This window comes from Mustela nigripes, chromosome 9 (genome assembly GCF_022355385.1).
Source record: "Mustela nigripes isolate SB6536 chromosome 9, MUSNIG.SB6536, whole genome shotgun sequence".
NCBI classification, from domain to species: Eukaryota; Metazoa; Chordata; class Mammalia; order Carnivora; family Mustelidae; genus Mustela; species Mustela nigripes.
The window spans coordinates 14,591,301-14,612,225 of NC_081565.1; positions in this window are offsets into that span (position 1 = coordinate 14,591,301).

A 20,925-nucleotide genomic window follows, 5' to 3' on the forward strand; every position below is an offset into this window, starting at 1 on the left:
GCTCACACGCTGTGTGCCTGGAACTGTACTGGGCTCCTAGGATGCAGGAAAAATGACACTGATACAGTCCCTGTCCACATGGACCTCATCATCTGAAGAGTGAGGGAGTGTATCCAGGAAATACAGAAGAGGTGAGAAAGCCTATACTATGAAAGATAATCCAGGGCTGGCAGAACTTCTCTTGGAAGCCAAGAATCATAGATTGATGGTTTCCTGGAATCTTCAGCTTATAGAACCAAATCAGACCAGAAAAAAAAAAAAAAAAAAATCAGGAGTTAGAAATGCATGTTTATCAAGTCCCTGGAGGATGGGGTGGCTGTATGAGCTTAGAAGTGACAGAAGACACCACAAAGGAAAAGACATACAGCAAACTGGGAAAATACCCACAGCAAATATGACAAAGGATTACTATCTTTATTATGTAAAGAGCGCATGCAAATCAATTAAATTCAGGGAGACCCCAGCAGATAAGTGAGCAGAGGGCACAAAGAGACAATTCTCAAAAGAGGGAAATACATACAACTGGTGAACAAACACAAGAAAAACATGTTCATTCTCTCTAATAATCAAAGAAACGCTTATTAAAACCAGGCGATAACATTTTTCGCCTATTGAATTAACAAAGTTTGAATGCAAACAAGAGGAGGATGGCCAGCCAGTGCTTTCGAGAACGGGATGACTGGGACTCTCAGGCTTTGCTGGGAGACGTGTAAACCAGGGCAACTGTTTTTGGAAAACAATTTGGCAATGTGCATGAAGCGTCTTAAAATATGATTTTATTTTAGTAATTTAATTTCTGAGATTTTTTTTTTCCTAAAGAAAGATTCCAAAAATAGAGAAAGGATCTATGCATGAAGATTTTTCCCCCCCTCCGGAGCATTATTTATAGTAGCCAAAGGGTGGGGAGAGAAGAACGAAATGGGAAATTAGAGAGGTACAGATAGCCATATAAGGAAACATTCTGTGGCCATTTAAAAAGATGTTTATGAAATGCTAAAGTTAAGTGAAAAAGGAGGACAGAAAAAGAAACTCTGCTTTGAGTATGATTGTGCTTATAGGGAAAATATCACAGGCACGTTGACTTAAAAATTTCCACATTGTTAGATAGAGCAGAGCGTCGCTAGGGACGTTGGTCTGGGTCCAGTGACGTGGGCTTAGCCATGCAGCTCATACCTCCTTGATTGTTGGAGACTTGGCAAAAGAAACAGGGAGCAGTCCCAGGCTTCCTTGGGGGAGCCTGACTTGATTCTCCAACTTCTGAGATACCTCCATGATTTTAAGAAACCAGGTTAGCGTTCGTTTCACAAATGAGAAAACTTAGATCCAGAACGGTTTAGTGTCTTGCTCAGGGTTGCCCAGATTCATGGTAGAGCTGGTCCCAGGGTCCAGGCCTTCTGAATTCAAACCAATACAACCTTCCTCCCCAATATGCATCTGGATTAGTGGATAAGATTTGCACATATTTGGCCGTGCTCGTGTTCTCCCACACGCGTGCTTGTGGATGTGCACGCCTTTATGTATATTCAGAGGACAAGTGAGCAACGAATGTGGTCTGCTTAGAACTCAAAGGCAGCAATTGTTGGTCATCCTAAATGTCTGTGGGTTTCACCCCGTTTGGGGCATAGGCTTTGTGGGCATCTCTTGATATGTCTTGGCTGGTTTTTCTGCTGCCAACTGGCTTCCCGTTCTGCTGGGGCCACTGGGCTTCACAGCAGCCCTATCCTGGGGCCAGACTCTTCCTGTAACTTGGCGGGGAGTCAGGGGGAGGGGCTCTTGGGAAGGCACTGGTCTGGTTTCCAGGGACCCGTGTTCCTTTGCAGGCAGCCATCACGGCACCATCCAGCCTGCTTCTCGGGCGCCGATAAATGTCCCTCTCCTCTGCTCCCCCGGCTTCACTCAGCCCAGAAGGAGATCTGTTTGCTTTCATCACGCAGACATGCACTTGCCTCTTGCCTCTTGCGGCTTAATTAGCTCTAATGGGGGTGGAGACAGTCCTTGGACGGCTTCCCGCAACTGCCCTCTGCTGGCCAGTAGCCGCATAGGCGGCCGGCTCTGGGGACCCAGAAGCTGTGGTTTTTACAGTGTTTACCAGTGTTTCCCAGAGTGATCCTGACCTGGAGATGCGGTTATGACAAAAGACCTTTCTGCCAGTCCTAGCACACAGAGCCGCCCCAATCTCCAAGAATTAAATCGAATCTGCAAGAATTAACAGGTACAAAAATGCCTTCCTTGTGTCCACTGGGAAGATGTGTTATTAAAATTAGCCTGGGTCAGGAGGTGCCTGGGTGGCTCAGTGGGTTAAGGCCTCTGCCCTGGGCTCAGGTTATGATCCCAGGATCCTGGGATCAAGCCCCGCATCCGGATCAGCAGGGAGCCTGCTTCCCTTCCTCTCTCTCTGCCTGCCTCTCTGCCTACTTGTGATCTCTGTCAAATAAATAAATAAAATCTTTAAAAAAAAAATTAACCTAGGTGTTGAAAAGTACCATTCTAACTTTATGATCTGGAGCAAGCTGCTGTGCTTCTCTGGGCCTCGACTTTCTCATCTGTAAAATGGGCACACAACAGTGTCTATCATTAGGTTCCTGAGCACCTTAACTGAGAAAGACTGCCAAACAAGGCATCTTGATAAATGGTGACTGTTACTATTGATACAGAGACTATTTATGCTTGCAGTTGGAGCCTACAGTGCGACTGCTTAGTCTTCATGGCAGTGATGGGGGAAGGCTATGTGAATGGAATGCTTTCGAAAGCTGGGTCTCAATGCATTGCTAGGATTTAACACTTTTAGTTTTACTACTACTACTACTACTACTACTACTATTATGAGGTGCCAAGAGACAAGATATCCAAGAGATAAGAAGGGTACAGAAATGAATAATTCACTGGACCCAAGTCAGAGTAACCACTACATTCAAATTCAAATGGAGAAGTCTTATATTCAATGGGGGCATGTTTTAAAAATAATAATGACCACACAATGGCACATGTGTCTAGCACTTTTCAAGTTGCAGCGTCCTTTTATGGGCCCCTCAGAGAGGATGTGAGCACTTCAGAAAATAGACAGCTTTCTGCAAAATTAAGGTGATTTGTATTGAGGGATGAAGTTTATCTATATCCTTCATTGACTAAACAAATCATTTGTTTGCTCCTATTAGATTGATAAAGATGATCATAGAACCATGGGATCGTGGACCCTCAGAGCAAGGAAAGACTTCTCTGTCCCTCTTTCCATTCATTGCTGTCCACAGAATGCCTGTCAGGAAGGAATCCATACTCTGTTTGATTGCTTCTGGGGATGGAGCGCTCACTTCCACTCCACATAGAGGTTCATCTGTCATCGGATAAGCAGAGACAGTGAGTGTTCAGCCTCTCTTTCCCTCTTACTGCCTTAATCTTGACAACCAATTATGTTCATTTTGCCGCTAAATATCTCTCAGCATCTTCATCATTACTCTCTGCACACATACCACTTCTGTTGCAATGATCGTAATTCTGTCTTTGGACTGTCTGCCAACTTAAAACTCGCTCCCTTCACTCCCAGCCTATTCTACCCATTGCTTTGTCACATGCAAGCCTGAGGTCCCATGCCGCAGCCTGGAGTGGTGCAGCCTGCTCAACAAGGCCTGTGATGGCCTCCACAGCCCAGCCTCTAGCCTCCTCCAGGAGCAGGGGTTGGCATGTGACAACCTATGGGCCAAAGGCAGCCCACAGCCCATGTATGCCATGAACAAAGGATGTTTGTGACATTTTAATTTTTTTTAAAGATTTTATTTTTGTTTATTTGAGGGAGAGAGGGACAGAGACGGCACAAGTAGGGGAGAGGCAGAGGACAAGGGAGAAGCAGACTACCTGCTGAGCTGGGAGCCTGATATGGGGCTCGATCCTAGGACCTGAAGATCATGACCTGACCTGAAGGCAGACACTTAACCACCTGAACCATCCAGGTGCACAACATTTTTAAGATTTTTTTTTTTTTTTTGGTCAGAGAGAGAGGAGCGAGAGTGAGCACAAGCAGACAGAGTGGTAGGCAGAGGCAGAGGGAGAAGGGAGAAGCAGGCTCCCTGCCTAGCAAGGAACCCGATGTGGGACTCGATCTCAGGACACTGGGATCATGACCTGAGCCGAAGGCAGCTGCTTAACAAACTGAGCCACCCAGGTGTCCTGCACAACATTTTTAAATGTAAATTGTGAAATAGAGTGTTAGCCTTTTGGTTGCTTGTGGACTTTGAAGACACTGTCTCTTGGCCTTTAAAGCCTAGAATATTTATCATCTGACCCTTCACTGAAAAAGTTTAGTGACCCTTACTCTGGGGGTGTCAGCTCCTGACATTCCGCCACACACTTGGCTTGTCAGCCACTTGGGATAACTCACCAGTCTCGAAGCGCGATGTGCTTGATAGACCTCTGTCTCTGACGACACCAACCTACCCTACCTTTCTCTCTGGTACACTCCCCGTAGCCTTTTAAAGTTGATGCTGATGCTGATAGCTAGCCAGGGCCAGGCACAGAGTACGTGCCATGCACAGTTGAAAGCCCTTTACATGTATTAACTCACTTAAGCCATACAAGCCTGTGGGGGAATCACTATTATTCCTGTTTTACAGAGGAGGAAAACGACATGCCAGAGATCAGTTCTCTTGCCCAAAGTTACAGAGCGCTGAAGTGGACAGTTGATTGAAGACACGGTTCTAATGTCCTTGGAGCGAGCCGGCTCAGGATTTCTGCAGATAATCTGCTGTTCCCTTTGCTTGGATAACTGAATGCCCACCTGGCTGAGAACGTGTCCCCCAGAAGATCATCACTGCTTCTGCCAATGACCTCCTGCTGACCTGAATGGGGACCTGCTGGGGGTCAGGGGTCCCATATTTTGCACTTTTAGTTTCCTCCCCAGTACCTATTCCTAGACCCCACTCACTGCTGGTGCGGAGAACAATGCTTCAGTGAACCGGATTGCAGGGCTCCTGCTGGGAGTCCACGGACAGTGGGGGCCCTGGCGAGCTCCAGCTCCAGGAAAAGGGCTGTTGACTCGAGAGGCAAGGAATAAGGGAGGATCCTGGAATTTGAAACTCTTGATCTGAGGCTTGATTGATGATGGGATGCGGATGGGACGGGTTCTTCCAGGATGAACTTCTTGAAAAAGACTGGAGGTGTAAGCCAGGAAACGCAAGGATACCGGGTTCTAGAAAGGTGACAAAAAGAAAAACACCTCCAGGTAGAGGTCTTATACATCTCCTATGTAATAAATGGCACTAAAAAGTTTGGAATGCTGTTTAATGGCGGGGAAAAGGCATTCTTTATGCTCTTAGGTCCAGGAGTGGAGGCTAAGTCAGAGGGAGGTAGGTATGAAAGCTCACTTAGAAATTCTTTGTCTCTGGGGTGCCTGAGTGGCTCAGTCAGTTAAGCAACTGCCTTCAGCTTGGGTTATGATCCCAGAGTCCCAGGATCGAGTCCCATATTGGTGTTCTCTGCTCAGCAGGGAGGCTGCTTCTCCTTCTGACCTTGCCCTGGCTCGTGCTCTCTCTCTCTCGATTAAATAAAAATATTAAGAAAGAAAGAAAGAAAGAAAGAAAGAAAGAAAGAAAGAAAGAAAGAAAGAAAGAAAGAAAGAAAAAGGAAAAAAGAAAGAAAGAAAGAAACTTTTAATCTCTGGCTTATTACCATGGGATCTAGAGAGTCTTCTTTCTTACCATCTTGGGGTTTCAGGATGAGAGTGCAGTAGGTTCTTTTCAGTCCATGTTGGAGAACTATAGCTGCTTAAAAGATGGGGATGGCTTAATGATCGCCTAGTTCTACCCAATAGAGAGAAATCTTAGGCAAGAAGAAAGTAATTCACTAGAAGGATAGTGACATCATGCAAGCTGTGGGTGACAGGCACAGCGGAACCATAGGGACTCCACTACCAGATTTGCAACCTGCTTCTCATTTCCGAATACCACTTCCACTCTCTCTACTGGCTTCCTCTGTGAGGCACAGAATGTGGCTCTCTGTGGTTCTCACCATTCATGTTCCATGACTGCCTCCACAGCGGACTCAGTCTCTTCCTTTAGTTCCGGTGTGCAAATCTAGGGAAAACTGATTGGCCTGGCTTATATGCAGGAGTTACCTCTGGGCCTGTTTGCTATGGCCAGGGCCCAGGGCCAAGCTGCACAGGCATGGCCACCAGGGTCGCACCATCGCGGACTGTGGAGATGCCCCAAGTGGGGATGGTGGTCTTGTGAGCTGGGTGGCTGCTTCAGTTCATATCCACCTCAAAAGGGGAGAAGCAGGGAGCCTGCAACACTGTTAGATAGTCTCCACCAGAAATCTCATTTTTTCAAAGAAGCTGAGATTAAAAAACTCTGTTTTGAGTCTTGGGTCTTCCTTTTAGGAAGAAAAGTATAACAGGCCCCCTACATGCTAGCTGTTTTATATTGAATCTTCAAGGCAAGCATATGAAACGGTAATATATACTCCTATCTTGCACATGAGGAAACAGAAGCTCTGGGGGCATCAGTAATCTCTACCTGAGGATGCTTGGCTGGTGAAGAGTTAGCCCAGGAGGGCCATCTAAGTCCTTTGATATCCCAAACACTTCTCCCTCTCTTTATACAGCTCTATACCTTCTACTAACTAGAAAGTTGCTCTACCCTCTGGGCCATTGGTTTCTTCTTTATGGGAAGTGACCCTTTCTAATGCAAACATTCATCTTTTCTATTTAATTGTCACACCCTTTTCTGCTTTTCCCAACCTCCACAAACCTACACGTCTGTAACTCCATGATAACTCACACATTGCCTTATAACAGGAGAAAGACACTCCTGGCCTATGAATTTCTGGGCAGTAAAGTAATGTGTTAGTCTCTCACTCTGGGAAGACAAAACCCAGACTCTACAGACCAGGTTGTAAGCTCAGCTTTCAGGCTAACTTCTGTGTGAACTTCAAGGAGATGCTCCTCTTCTGAACCTTGGTTTGCTTACTCCATAGACCCAGGGAATGTGTGGTTGGGCTACTTAAGGACTCTCTCTAAAGCCGGTTCGTGCAAGTGGATTTCTCAGCTATAGTCACTTCCCTCATTCACATCTCCCCAAGGTCCTTCGTTTTCTCATCCGTAAAAGTTGGAAGTTGAACAAAACATGTTGCCTCTTTCCAGCTCTCAAATTTTCAGCCTCTTGCTTCTCTGCACATGAAACCAACATTTGTCCAGCCTCACCCCTCCTCCTACCCCTACAGAGACTCCTGGCCCTGCACCGCCACCTCCCCGGCCTCTCTCTCCCCATCAGTCTAGTGACCCACTCACCACCCCCACCCCGCCTGTGCTCCCAGAGATAACTGGAGCAACAGGCTCTCCTCTCCTGGCTCTTAAGGTGGCCACACACTGGGCTAAATAAGCTGTTTACCAGTGCAGGGAAGGATGACATTTAGAGTATCACATCTTTTTTTTAAGCTTTGCTTTAAAGGGAAGCTGGTTCGGGAATGCGTTGGGAAGATGTCCCTTTAATTTGGTACTTGGGGCTCTCTGAAGAAAAGGTCTTCTGTGTCTCCTTGGGTGCTTCCTAAGAGCTGAAAGATCAATGCTATTTTTCTTACTTCCCAAGCCCCTTGGAAATTATTTGGTTCCACCTAGAACTTGCCATGGTGGCCAGGCTCTGAAGCTCTGGACGTGAAGTTAAAAAGCCTGATTGGCTGTGTGACTTTGGGGGAGTCATCTCACTTTTCAGGGCTTTGGATTCCCCGCTCTGTGAAGTTTTAGCCTAATAATTACACTTACTAAGACACTCTCTAACCATAACAAGATCCCGAGTCTATGTCCTAGATACTGTCTATGAAGATCTCCATGCATCATCTCACTTAACCCTCATAATAGCTAATAGAAATAGTAATAGAAATACTATTGCTATTTACTTTGCAGATGAGACCATTAAAGCTCAAAGAAGTGAAATAACTTGCATAGTCTGGAAGATGGCTTCACCCAACATTCAAATCCAGTTCTCTGTAACCCCTGTATCCTTAGCCTTCTGCCAAACAGCTGGGTAAGACTACATAGACAGTGTTCTCGTGACCTGTTGCTACCAACTTAGTAAGATAAAACAACTACCATTACACCATGCTTCTGGATTCCGTGGGGAAAGAAGTTGGGTGGGAATAGGGTGGTTGCCTTATATCTGCTTCACAGTGTCTGGAGTTTCAGCTTGGAAGATTCAAGAAGTCTAGAAGCTGGTCTAGCCTCTGGGTTGGTGTGATTCACCAATGGGTCTCATTCTGAAACCACTCACTGGAACGTCCACATTTAACTTTCTGTGTAGACCAGGTGCCCTCACAGCAGGGTGGTCCGCAGATGTTTGGACTGCTTACATATTGGCACAGGGGCTCCAAGTATGAATGCTCTAGTGAAGCAGTAGAAGCTAGGCAGACTTTTATGATCTAGTCTTAGAAATCACGTGGCAGCACTTCTTCCTGTAAACTGGTTAAAGCAGTTATATACCTGATCAGATTCAAGGGGGAGGGCACATCGATCCACCTCTCAATGGATGGAGTTTTAAAGGTTTTTGCAGCCATGTTCTAAAACCACCATCAATGGGATCAGCTATGATCTATGTTGGGGCATCTGGCTAGATGGATAAAGATTAAAGAATCTAATGGGATCAGGGCCAAAGGCCATAGGCTGTTGGTTCTATGATCAGCCTAAAAATGAGCTTTCCAAGAGTCCAAAGAATAGTGGCCCAAATGATGGAGAAAGCTCGTCTTGATCTTAGTCAGCACTGGTTTTTGAGACGACCTAGAACGACACCAAGGCTTCCAGGCAGAGGTGATGGTCAAGGATGATCAGGGAGCAGATTATGACCATTTAATCTTGTTTCCTGATGATGGATCATGGTGGTGGGCATGGGTTTTGGAATCCGTCAGACACAGGTTTAGAGGCAAGCTTGACCCATTTCCCAATTCTGTGAACCTGAGCAAATGACTTGACCTTTCTAAGTTTGGTTCATTTTTATGTGAAATAAGATAATACAAGTTTCCTTACCAGGATTGTTGCAAGAAGTTAAGGGGAAAGCGCCAACATGGCCCCTGGAGCACAAACACACTTATAAGTTTTAGTTATAATTATTCATCACTCAATCCCTAATTAAACATGTGTATATTGAACACTTAATATGTGACAACCACTGTACCAAGTGTTTGTTATTTTTACCATTGTTGCTACTGTTATCATCAGCAGATGTGGTCTACCTGCTTGGAGAAGGTCCTCAGATGGAAATTGAGAGTTCAGGGGAAGGGTTGAGCTGCCAGAGACATGGATGAAGCAGGCTGGGGTTCAGGGAACCCAGACCAATAGCCCGATCTGTCACCTGGGTCACCCACAAGGACAGGGAAAGCCCCAAACTCCATCTGGGCACATGGGTCCTGAGAGTCTCCTTGACTCATCCTTTATGGGGTGGATGTAACTTATCAGGCTAGACTTGGGTAGGGGTTTAGTGGGTCCCTGCAGTGACAGTTGTCAGTGCCTGAGATGTAGGAGTACGGGAGTAGGGTAGAACCAGGGGCCACACTCTCCTCCCCAGAGTTGTGAACCTCCATGAGACAACAGGCAAGAATGGGCTTTGTAAACAGGGAAGGTATGACAACGTTAGGATAATGTGTGTGATGGGCCTCGGAAGCCAGCCTTGTGGCCTGCAGTTTTCTCCATTTCTTAATGTGATTGTGTAAGGAAAAGAGCATACCCTGAAGTCAGACTCTGCTTCTTAATAACTGGGATGATATATTTTTTTAAGATTTTATTTATTCATTTGACAGAGATCACAAGTAGGCAGAGAGAGGAAGGGAAGCAGGCTCCCTGCTGAGCAGAGAGCCTGCTGCGGGGCTCGATCCCAGGACCCTGAGATCATGACCTGAGCTGAAGGCAGAGGCTTTAACCGGCGCCCCTAACTGGGATACCTTTGACAAATTTCTTTTCTCTGAACCTCTGCCTTCCCACCTGTTAAATGTGAATAGTGACAACATTAACTATCTTAATTGGTGTGTGAGTATTACATCAAACCTCCATGTGAAGATTTGGTCATGGAGTAAGCCTGTGTTATTCAAGCCGTCCAGGGACTCTGCATTAGGCTCCCTTGATGCACCTGTTTAAATTACAGTCCTTAAATCTACTCCTATGAGAATTTCTTCACCCTTATTTTGCTACATACTTCCATATAGCTTTGATCTTCTGATATATAAAGTATTATCTCTCTCCTTCTTTATTGTCTGTTTCCCCCATTTTCCTTCCTGTAAAAACCATAAGAGTGGAGACTTTTGCTGCTGTGCATCCAGCCCTTAGAACAATGCATGATAAGTGAGAATAATACAAAAAACAAAAACAAAAACAAAAACAAACAAACAAAAAACCCACAAGAATGAATGAATGATAATCTCTGGATTCTCAAATCAGCCTTCTCTTAAGTCATCCCAAATGATTCTTACAAACACACAGGTTGGAGGACCACCATAGGAAGTGCTTAATCAACACTGGTTGTTTTTCCCCTTCCTTTCTCTTTAAGTATCTTAAATTTGTTTAACTTGTTCAAAGAACCAAATTACCAAGGTTAGATAAGAGGGTAACTCTGGGATGAATAGGATTATCTGGTAGCCCCCATTCTCTGTTGCAGAACTATCCAGACCTTGAAGGGAGAAGGCTCTGTTCTGGTGTATTCTGATAGCAGAAGGATATGCAACACTTAGGCATTGACCCTCATGACTGGGTGCCTAGAGTGTAGGATCCTGGGAATCCTGGAGAAAGTAGTCTACCTACTGACCCCACCTTCTGCTCAATTTGACCCAGGGCCTTGCTTGCTTGATGCCCATCACATTAGACTTGGGAGGTGGCCTAACTTAAGACCAAATAGGGTATGTCCTCTGCTCTAGAAGGATGGACAATGGTTCAGAACTGGACCCTGCTTCCTGGACTGATCTGGCTCTGGTTTGGAGAGAACCCAGGATGGCTGGCTGACCAACATCCAAAAGTCATGGAAATAGGTAGAGGGTTGAGTTCCTGTCTGAGACTGGGGAAGACAGGGAAGGGAACTGACATGCACGGCATACCTTCTACCCTTTTGTTCATATATCACCTCTCTGGCTTTGATGGTTTTGAAGGTTTGGCTGTTACTGGTTGTGTGACTGGGTCATTGACTTCCCTCTCTGAGCCTTGGTTGTATTATCCATAAGCTGGAAGTGGCAGTAACATCTTATGGGGGTCCTCATGTGGATTTAATGAAGACCAAAGAACTCCATTGGGCATACAGTATGCCCTAGATGTTTTCCTTCTTTCTTTTTTAACTCCACAAATCTCAGTTTATGTGAGGGAAAACAAAGGAGAACATCAGATGGAGCAGGATGTCTGCTGCTGGGCATGTAATATGCAGCTCTGGGGATAAGAGCCAAGGGGAGGGACGTGCACGCTGGGGGAATTTTGGAGCCACTTGACTTAAGAAGCTCAAGCTAATCAGTCCCTCTCAGCTCATCATGGACGTTGCAATCAGGGCTCCCCCTGCTCACCTGCTGCTCTGCCCTTGGGGAATCTGCCAGAGCCAATCATGGAGCTTTGTTCTCCCAGCTCAGCTCCTTGGAGGAGCACTCTGGGCTTGGCCAGGAGAGACAGCAGGAGGACTCATGGAATCCTGGGCATTGGGTATAGATCTAGATGGCCCTGTGCAATACCTTCAATTCTCTCACAAGGGTAAAGAGAGGATGTGACTTAGCCAAGGTCACAGAGACAGCTGGATTGAGAGAAAAGAGGAGATTTTTATATTTACTGATGTTGCCATTCATTCACTCAAGAGGTTTTATTGATCGTCTATTATGAGTGCAGGGCATCACAGGTCACACAAAGCCACACTGCATTCCTAATTCTACCTCCTTTCTAGAGCCCCATACTTTTTTCTCTAAAGACCAAAGTCACTCCTGTGGTAATTTTACTCAGGCCTGGACAAGGGCCATGGAGGTTCCTGCTGGCCCCTTTGTCCCCTGCCACCAGCTCAGTCTTAGATTCTCAAGCCCTAAAAATTGCTCAGGACACCAGGAAATAGTGGATCCAGTTGAAGTCAGTGGAATTTACTTTATTTGAATTGACTTGAACTGAATGAAATAGAATTACAAAACTAAATGGAAATAATTGAATTGAAATATAACAAATTGGGTTGAATCAGGATTAATTGAAATGAAATCAGTTGAGAATGTATTGAATCATGGTACTACTAAAGGTTTGGACCTCACCTCCCCGACCCTGCTCCTCGTATCCTGAGAGGATTAAAGCCCAACAAAGGGGAGCATGGGGCAGGGTGTGATGGAGGGTCAATGACTTTGAGAAGGTCGAGAAAGTGGCAGAGCCAGGCTTCCAAGCCAGGTCATCTGACTCCCTGGTCAGCATCTGTCTCACTATCCCATATTTCCAGAATGAGTGGGGTCTGAGGCTGGGTTTCTGAGAAACAAGCCAGAAGTCAGTAGAAATCAGCAAGTGAAAAGAACTTTGGGAAAAATGGTGTGCAAAATTTTTGGAACTGCTCCACCTTCTAATGAATAACCAAACTTGTTGACCTCTGACATTGTCTTTCCAAGATAGTTCTTATCTGGGCTGTGGTGGGTACATGGGGAAAGAGAAGTTTAAAGGCTCTGAGCCTACTTTGGCCATGATTCTTTATGAAATTGACTTTACTTTGAGGAATAGAGATTATACTTGTAGCTGACTACCCTCCTTGAATTCCCAATCACAAGATCACTGTGCCTAAAAGTCCACTGTTAATACCGTTCCTTGGATAATGTTTTAAAAATATTCTATTAAAATATATATGTGCTAGCTGGAGGAGATAGCATATTTAATATCCACATTTTAGTGTATTAACCTTATTGTATCAACTATCTGACACCAGAATGAAGGCTTGTGTGGATGGTGGAATGAAGTATGATTTGCAATAGAGAAGTTGGTTTGGATGGGTGTTATGTAAAAATGTTATTTTTAAAAATTGATACAAATTGCTCTATCCAGGAATTTAAATCTGAAAGTCTCTATAATGAGGAGGCATTAGTTTTATGATGAAAACATTATATAATAATAATCTGGATTCCTAAGGAAAATGCAAATGGTAGTCCATTGACCTCTTGCACACTTCTCTCCCCACAAATGGTCATAACTGCTAATCAGCACTCAACATAAGAATTAAGCTTCACAAGTAATCTTTATACCAATGAGGGGAGGTAAGTCTGACACTCTTGGCCTCATTTTACAGAGGAGAAACTAAGCCCTGGAGATGTTCAGTAATGCACCTTCTGTCTCGCGGGGATTCAGAGGCAGAAAGAGGACCAGAGTTTCCACCTTGGCTGCCTGAACCCGGAAGTCTCTCAGACGTGTTATATATACACTGTGCAACTGCAATCGATTTCCCATCGTCGTTCCTTGGTTGTGTGGGACATGGGAGGCAGAAGTCATGGGGTGGGCACCTCAAAAGCCAAGGGTGGCTCCAGTCCATTTCACAGACTTGAGCCACCGGTGGAGCAGCCTCTGGAGTGTGTAATCACGTTAATGAGCTGTGGTGCTTGTCAAGGTATGTGATCCGGACGCTTGTTGCTGTGATCTGGACATAATTGACCCTGCCACAGGAACAGCAAACTGGCCGACAGGCTCTCAGCAAACCACAGGCTGGGCAAAATGACACACTGAGGGATGTGGCCAGCTACCCTGGCTCCACAGTTCTTCAATGTTTATGACACAGTTGTCCTTGCCAACAAGCACTCAAACCAGAAGTAAGGGTCCTGTTGGAATAGATGGGGGGGGTGGTGGTGATGGTGATAGATTTTGGCAGCAGGGTGGGTCCTCACTCTACCTGCCTGCAAAGTTTTCAGATGAAAGTGAATTGGACTCAGGAAGATTCCCAAAGGAAAATTGCTGTCACTTCACTTAGACACACACATCTCCAATCTCCATCCATAAAAGGGATCCTCTCAGGATGTGGCTCTACCCTGAGCTCCGTGAACAATCCCCAGGAGGAGCCTCAGACAAGCCACTGAGGGGCTTCCATCACTGTGGCTTCATTCTTCATTCCAGGGTCCATCTTTACTCCAGTTCCAGGAACTGGATGTTCTTATGTTCCCTTTGGATCAAGTCTCTGCACTTGTTTCCGCCATAAGCCTCATTCACTCCACAAATATTTAATGGGCACAGGCACTGTTTCCATGATAGGCATTATTCTAAATCCTGGGAATATAGAGGTAAACATAGTGGACAATGTCTGCATGGCGATGATAGTCAAGGGGGAGACAAATAAACAACAACAAGAAAGCCAAAATATATACCTTAATTTCAGGAGTGGTAAGTCTTATGAAGACAAATAAATGAAGGAAAAGCATCAAATATATTAATCTAGTTGGCAGGGGTAAAGTGGTGAGGTGGTCAGGGAAGTCTTCTCTAAAGATGAAGCATTTGAACAGAGTCCTGTTTGGTGGGAAAAGGAGTCCTGTGGCTGTCTGGGAGAAAGTGTTCCAGGTGTAGGGGGTCAAAGACAAAGACACTAAGATAGGACAATTGAGGAAGGTCAAGGAGTCATTAGCAGGCCAACAAGGCTTCAGTGAAATGAGGGCAGAGGGCAGCTATAGGAAATGAAGTCAGGTAGGGAGCTGGACCCAATTCCTTACTGTTAGGTTGGCTGGACAGAGCCTTGAAGGCCAAGGTAAGCTTGTTGAAGTTCTCAGTCTGGTCTATGTTCTGCGAGATTCTTCTGATGTTAGTGGGATCTGGGATGGAAGATGGCTCCCTCCATGTTCTTGCCTGATGGTCCCTAAGTTGGCCAATTCCAACTCTCAAACTCTTTCTCTAGGCATCTCCATATAAGCCAAGAGTAGCAGTTATTAAAGCTAAAGACACAGAGAGGGCTTACAAGTCCCCGTGTTTTACTCCTGGGTTCTTTGATCTTTTTTTTATTTTTTTCTTTCCCCTGGGATTGAGCCAAATTCCATTCCAGCTTAAGTCTGGTCCCTGCTCCTTGCTTGTCTTTGCCCCAGTGGGTCAGTGTTACTGTTGCTTGCTCTGACGATCTCTAAAAGTACTCGGAAAGCTGGCTTTGCTAGAATAAAATGGAAGTACTTTGTAATGGAGATTGTAACTGGAAAGAAGTTTGTTTAACTGATGTGTTTTCCTCATCATTGTTGGTGGGAAAAACTGGCCTCAGTCAAAATTTCAGACTCTTGTCTTGCCACACCCCACAGCCCTATTTCAAGCCCGTGAATGTTTGCACACATTGCACACTCTTCTCTCTGCCAGGAATTGGTATCCCCCACTCCTTCTTCACTGAAACATCTACTCACAAGACAGAATTTTTCTGAGAAGGCTTTTGACGATCCTGGGTTGCTACGCATCTTCCGGTGGGTTCATTGGCCCCCTGTCTTCCCCTGTCCCCCCTTCGTGTGATGCTCTAATTACCTAGTCCTAAACCTGTCCTCCCCTAGAGAAGGGGAGGGGTGTAACTCGGTAGTTAAAAGCATCACCAGAGTCACACTGCTTTAGTTCAAATTCTGATGCTACTGCTTGCTAGATCCGTAGATTTGGGGTTAGGTTTTTTTTAATTTCCTCCCAGCCTCTGTGTACTCATCTCTAAAACTGGGATGATAATAATGCTATCCTATTAGGCTTCTTGGATATGATAATCAATGCCAACCAATCTCCTTGTGTCTCGTTTTACCCCTCTACATAGCTAAAATAGTGAGTTTTTTTTTTTAAATGTGCTCTTTCCACAGGTTTTTTGCCTGCTTGTAACCTGTTTCTCATTATTCAAGTCTTAGGTTCCATAACTGTTCAGAAAGGCTTTCCATGGCCATTGCATTGGAAGTAGACTCTACTCTGTCCCATTACTCTTCAGAGTCATAAACAGTGCTATTTACCAAACATTTTCAGTTCTACCTCTTTCTATGGACTGGACAAGATGGCACCTGGTGTTCCCTGATGTTAGGAGGGACCGTATGCCTAGTTGTCAGCAAAAATAACTAATTTTTCTAAGATTCAAAGTTATTTATTTATTATCTATCTATCTAGCTAGCTATCTATTTATTTATTTTTAGAGAGAGAAAGAGAGCAGGCAAAGGCATGAGCAACAGGAAGGGGCAGAGGGAGACGGAGAGACAGAATCCCAAGCAGGCTCCACACTCACCTGACTCATGATACTGAGATCTGAAATCAAGAGTTGGCTGCTTATCTGACTGAGCCACCCAGGCGCCCCTTCTCATCTTTTCATTACCAATGCAAGACCTTCCAGAGATCTCATTTCCCTCTGGTATGGTAACAGGCAGTTCCCAAGATGAGTCCCTATATGATCATGAAGATTAGAAAAGATTCCCTTGTCCTCCAGACCCAGGATGTAGCATGAGCAACAATGAAACTTATGACACTGAGACTTGGGGGTAGTTTATTACTGCAACATGACCTAGGCTAAACTGACTAATACACTCTTTGAATTATTTATCTTTCTCTATGAATATGTGTGTTAATTATTTCTCAGTGTCTGCTCTCCCTTGCTTCTATAATCATAGAACTCTCCCTTTTTTAATAATCTTTTTTTAATTTTTAATAAACATATATGTATTATTAGTCCCGGGGGGACAGGTCTGTGAATCGCCAGGTTTACACACTTCACAGCACTCACCATAGCACATACCCTTCCCAATATCTGTAACCCCACCACCCTCTCCCTCCCCTGCTCCCCCAAGCAACTCTGTTTGTTTTGTGACATTAAGAAGAACTCTCCCTTTTGAGCTAAGGAATGGCTTTGTAGAATAAAGGCTACACCTTCCAGGTCCCCTGACAGTTTAGTATCACATGTGACAAGCTCTGGCCAATGTGATGTGAGCAGAAGTGAAGTTTGCCCCTTCTGAGCCTGACTCTTAAAGAGAAAGCCGTACCCTCTCCTTCCTATTGGCTAGAAGATGGAAATGCTGATTTCATCTCTAATAAGCAGATAGGGGAGATACTGTTGCGATGACAGAACAAAAGGAGAGAAGGAGTCCATCTTCCTGATGGTGTGGAATTATCACACCAGCCCTGGATTCCTTATACCTAGGTTGTTCTATGATTAAAAATAAAGTTTTGATCTGTAGAACCTGTGTTATTTGGGGTTGCTATTCTAGCGATCAAGTCTGTTCCCCAATATCCTACTTCAAGTCATCTTGCTCATTTATTCAATTGACTGATGTCTATTACCATGGCCCCATCACACATGCACACACCTGTATCTTCTCACAGAACAGGAATTCTTTCCTTCTTATTCATGGCTGCATCCACAGAGCTTAGCACACTGCCTGTCATAGAGTAAGTGCCTAAGAATATCTGTTGCATAATGAAGTATAAATGACATACAGTAATCTCTAAATAAATCATTATTGACTGTTACTAGGTATTACTCTTCTTTACACTTCAGAAGAGTCTTTTCTATGATCTGCCAAGACCGTTCCTGAGGCCTCTGATGTTTCTCTCGCCTACAAGAGCATTTCTCTTCTTTCTTACTTGCCAAGTCCTTCACGAATAAGCTCTGGACTGATGTCAGAGATGTGCAGAATGCAATGGCTATAAAGGACCTTAGCGGTCACATGGCATGACTCTCTCACTTTACAAGCATGAGAACAAGCTCAGAGAGGGGAGATTAGCTTGTGTTTTAGTCCGTTTGGGCTGTTGTAATAGAAGACCATAGATTGGGTGGCTTAATGACAACAGAAATTTATTTCTTACTGTTCTGAGGCTGGAAGACCAAGACCAGGGTGCCAGCAGATTCGGTGTCTGGCGAATCCACTTCCTGATGGTAACTGCTGACTTCTTGTATCCTCCATGACAAGAGAGGGCAAGAGACCCCCAACATTTATTTTCTAAAGGCATGAATCTCACTGATGAGGGTTCTACCCTCAGGACCTAACTGGCCCCCAAAGTCCCCATATTCCAATACTAACACCCCAGGACTGAGAATTGCAAAGTATGAATTTGGGGGTGGAGTCCAGTCCATAGCAATTTGTTACAAGTCACACGGTGAATTGGTGAGAGAAGGGCCCTTCTTTTAGTATGCTTATTGTCACCAGAATTTCCAGCTCCTCTTAGGTGAGTTATTCTTTGATCAGACTTCAAAGATATAGGTGGATTGTATTTCTTAACATCTCTTCTATTGGGACTTTACAATTGCTGTGAGATAATGTCCCCACCTTTGCACTTCACGACTTTCCCGCATTTGGAACCCAAAAGGGCTAAAGCCAGAAGGTCCCTCAAAGGTGAGTTAGGTAATGTCTTTGTTCTCCACGGGGATACTGAAGCCCGGAATGACAAAGAAACTCCTCTGACCACACTTGGTCCATTGAGAGACACTGGGAGGAACTTCTGGCATCTCTATGGAAATGTCATCCGAAGTGAGAGTTAGACATTTTGGGAGATCATGTCATGGTCCAGGAGGTATTAGAGCCAAGGCTTGACAGGGGATAACAGGGTTATGGGTGAGAGACTCAGCGATCATATGAGTGTCAATAAGAACAAATCATGTGAGTTTCAGTAAAATCTGCTGCCAACACTGAGAACAAATATAACTCAACACAGTAAATATGGCATATAATACAATCTAATATAGCAAAGTCAATGAGATGGTGTGCATCTGCTTTCTTCACCAGTGTTAGCCTTCTTCAAGTCCAGGAGAAGTGAAAGAAAAACTAGAAAAATAATGTCCATCATAGCACAGGTGCCTGGTAAATGTCCTTGAAGTCAGTTCATTTGACCCATTCAGCTTTTTGCAGCTTCCCCTCTTCTTCTGATCCCCAGTGGACATCTTACGGTTGCAGGCAGTTGAAGGTTTGGAGGGATCCCCAGCATCATCTGGCCCATATTTCCCAGAAGATTTGATCAATAAGTTCCTCCATTAAAAAAAAAAAAATGCTTGTTTGATCAAATACTCAGGATGCGAGCAAACATAGTCATGGTTCTGGGATATCCCATGTTACAAACAAACAAACAAACAAACAAACAAAAATTACCAAAAAGGAAAAAAAAATGTGTGGAACTTCTCAACTCCATATTTCTCTACAATATGTGGTCACAAAACCCTTTTTAAAATTGATTTTGCAAACCATGAATATGGCAGAGAATAGTTTGGAAAAATCACTGTAGCCCAAACCCCTCACCTGGTGTGTGAGAAAAAAAAAAAAAAATAGAGGCTCAGAGGAGGGAAAGTGGCAGAGTTAGGACGAGAACCTGGGTCCTCTAACCTGGAGTAGACTATATGTGGTGTCTTCCTGTGAGAGAGATGGCATGTTCTTAAAGCAGTTCTGAATGGTCCATGACAGCTCATCTGTCAATCGATAGTGTCACAGAAATATGCAACCAAGACACTGTGTTGTGAAATGAATGGATTTACAGACCAGGAGACCAGGCCTGTGCTCCGCTCATTAAGAAAAATCTGTGTGCTGAACATCAGTGTGACAGGCCCATCGAGGGATTTGTTTAGCTCATTTAGAGTAATGGAGACGTGGGATTAACCATTTTAAAATCAAGCCACTGTGCTTCCGTGGCCCCAAGTGCAACTCAGCCACCCAGCTGAGCCTACTTGGATGCTATCTTGTTTCTAATCTCCATGCCCAGCTGTGCTCTCCTCTATAGCCCAAGCCTCTGGGGCGTGGCCTGGGGCTTCCCTCCACAGAGCATGGACTGACCAGAGGCCTGGAGGAGCAACTCGGAAGTTAGTCATTGACTCTCTGCTCTCTCATGGCTCCCTTCTCAAATTTTCATACATAGTGGAGTTGGTATCACAAGTGGGTTTTGCAGACTCACATGGGAACCCTACCTATAACTGCTCCCACCCTTTCCTTGACTTCTTCCCTCCATGCAACTGGAACATACCCTCGCCCTCTTCCTGCCAATGACCACTCCCCCTGCTTGCTCTCTGCACTCCTATGCCCACCACTATTTCCATTTGTCTTCCAACCTCCTTCTCCAACACCAACATTTCCCTCTCTATGGTTCTTTTCAGCAGTTTACGAATACACTCTATTATTTTCCTTTTGCATATGCATAAACAGAAAGGTTAATTAAGTCACTTCAGCTACTAAAAATGTTCTCTATTCTTCTCCATATCCAGAGTTCTCAAAAGCATTGTCTCTTTTGCATGTAGTCTCTATTCCTCACCAAGTTATTGCATCTTCAGCACACTCAATTTCTGCCTTATCACTTCAGCCGAAATTAGGCCACCTTCATGTTGCAAAATCTAAGGTGTAGTCTGAAGTCTTCACTTCACTTGACCTCTCAACCATCTGAAAAACATTGCCATTCTCCTTGGAATCCTCTTCTGATTCTCCTCCCACTTGGCTGTACTCATTCTCCATTTCTCCTGCCAGCCCCTCCTTTTCTACCTAAGATATTAAGCTCCCCAGAGCTTGATTCTGAGTCTCCTCCCCTGTTGAATTCCTTGCTTTGCTTTATTGTGATCTGTGTTTCTCACTGCTCACTTCCTCGGTGGATAGCACAGACCCTTCCCATGATTAAGCTTCATGTCTATGCAATGTGTCCCACATTTATCCCCGTGATCCAACTTCCTGACGGCTGTCCCCAACTGCAATCTTCACCTCTTGCCAGCATCCTGTTTCTTTTCCTCTCATGTTTCTCATATCCCTTAATCACCTAATTTATTTTTTTTAAGATTTATTTATTTGAGAGAGAGAGAGAGAGCATGAGAGGGAGGGGCCGAGGGAAAAAGAGAGAGAGAATCCCAAGCAGACTCCGTGTTGAAGAGGATCCTGAGAACACTACCTGAGCCAAATCCAAGAGTCCAACACTCAACCAATTATGTTAACCAGGCATCCCAATCCCTAATCCTTAATTTTTTATGTCAGAAACTTGGGAGCCATTTTTGACACCTTGCTTTCCCTCTTCCCTCTGGTAGCACAAATCGTCAATCACAAAATCTTAGAGAA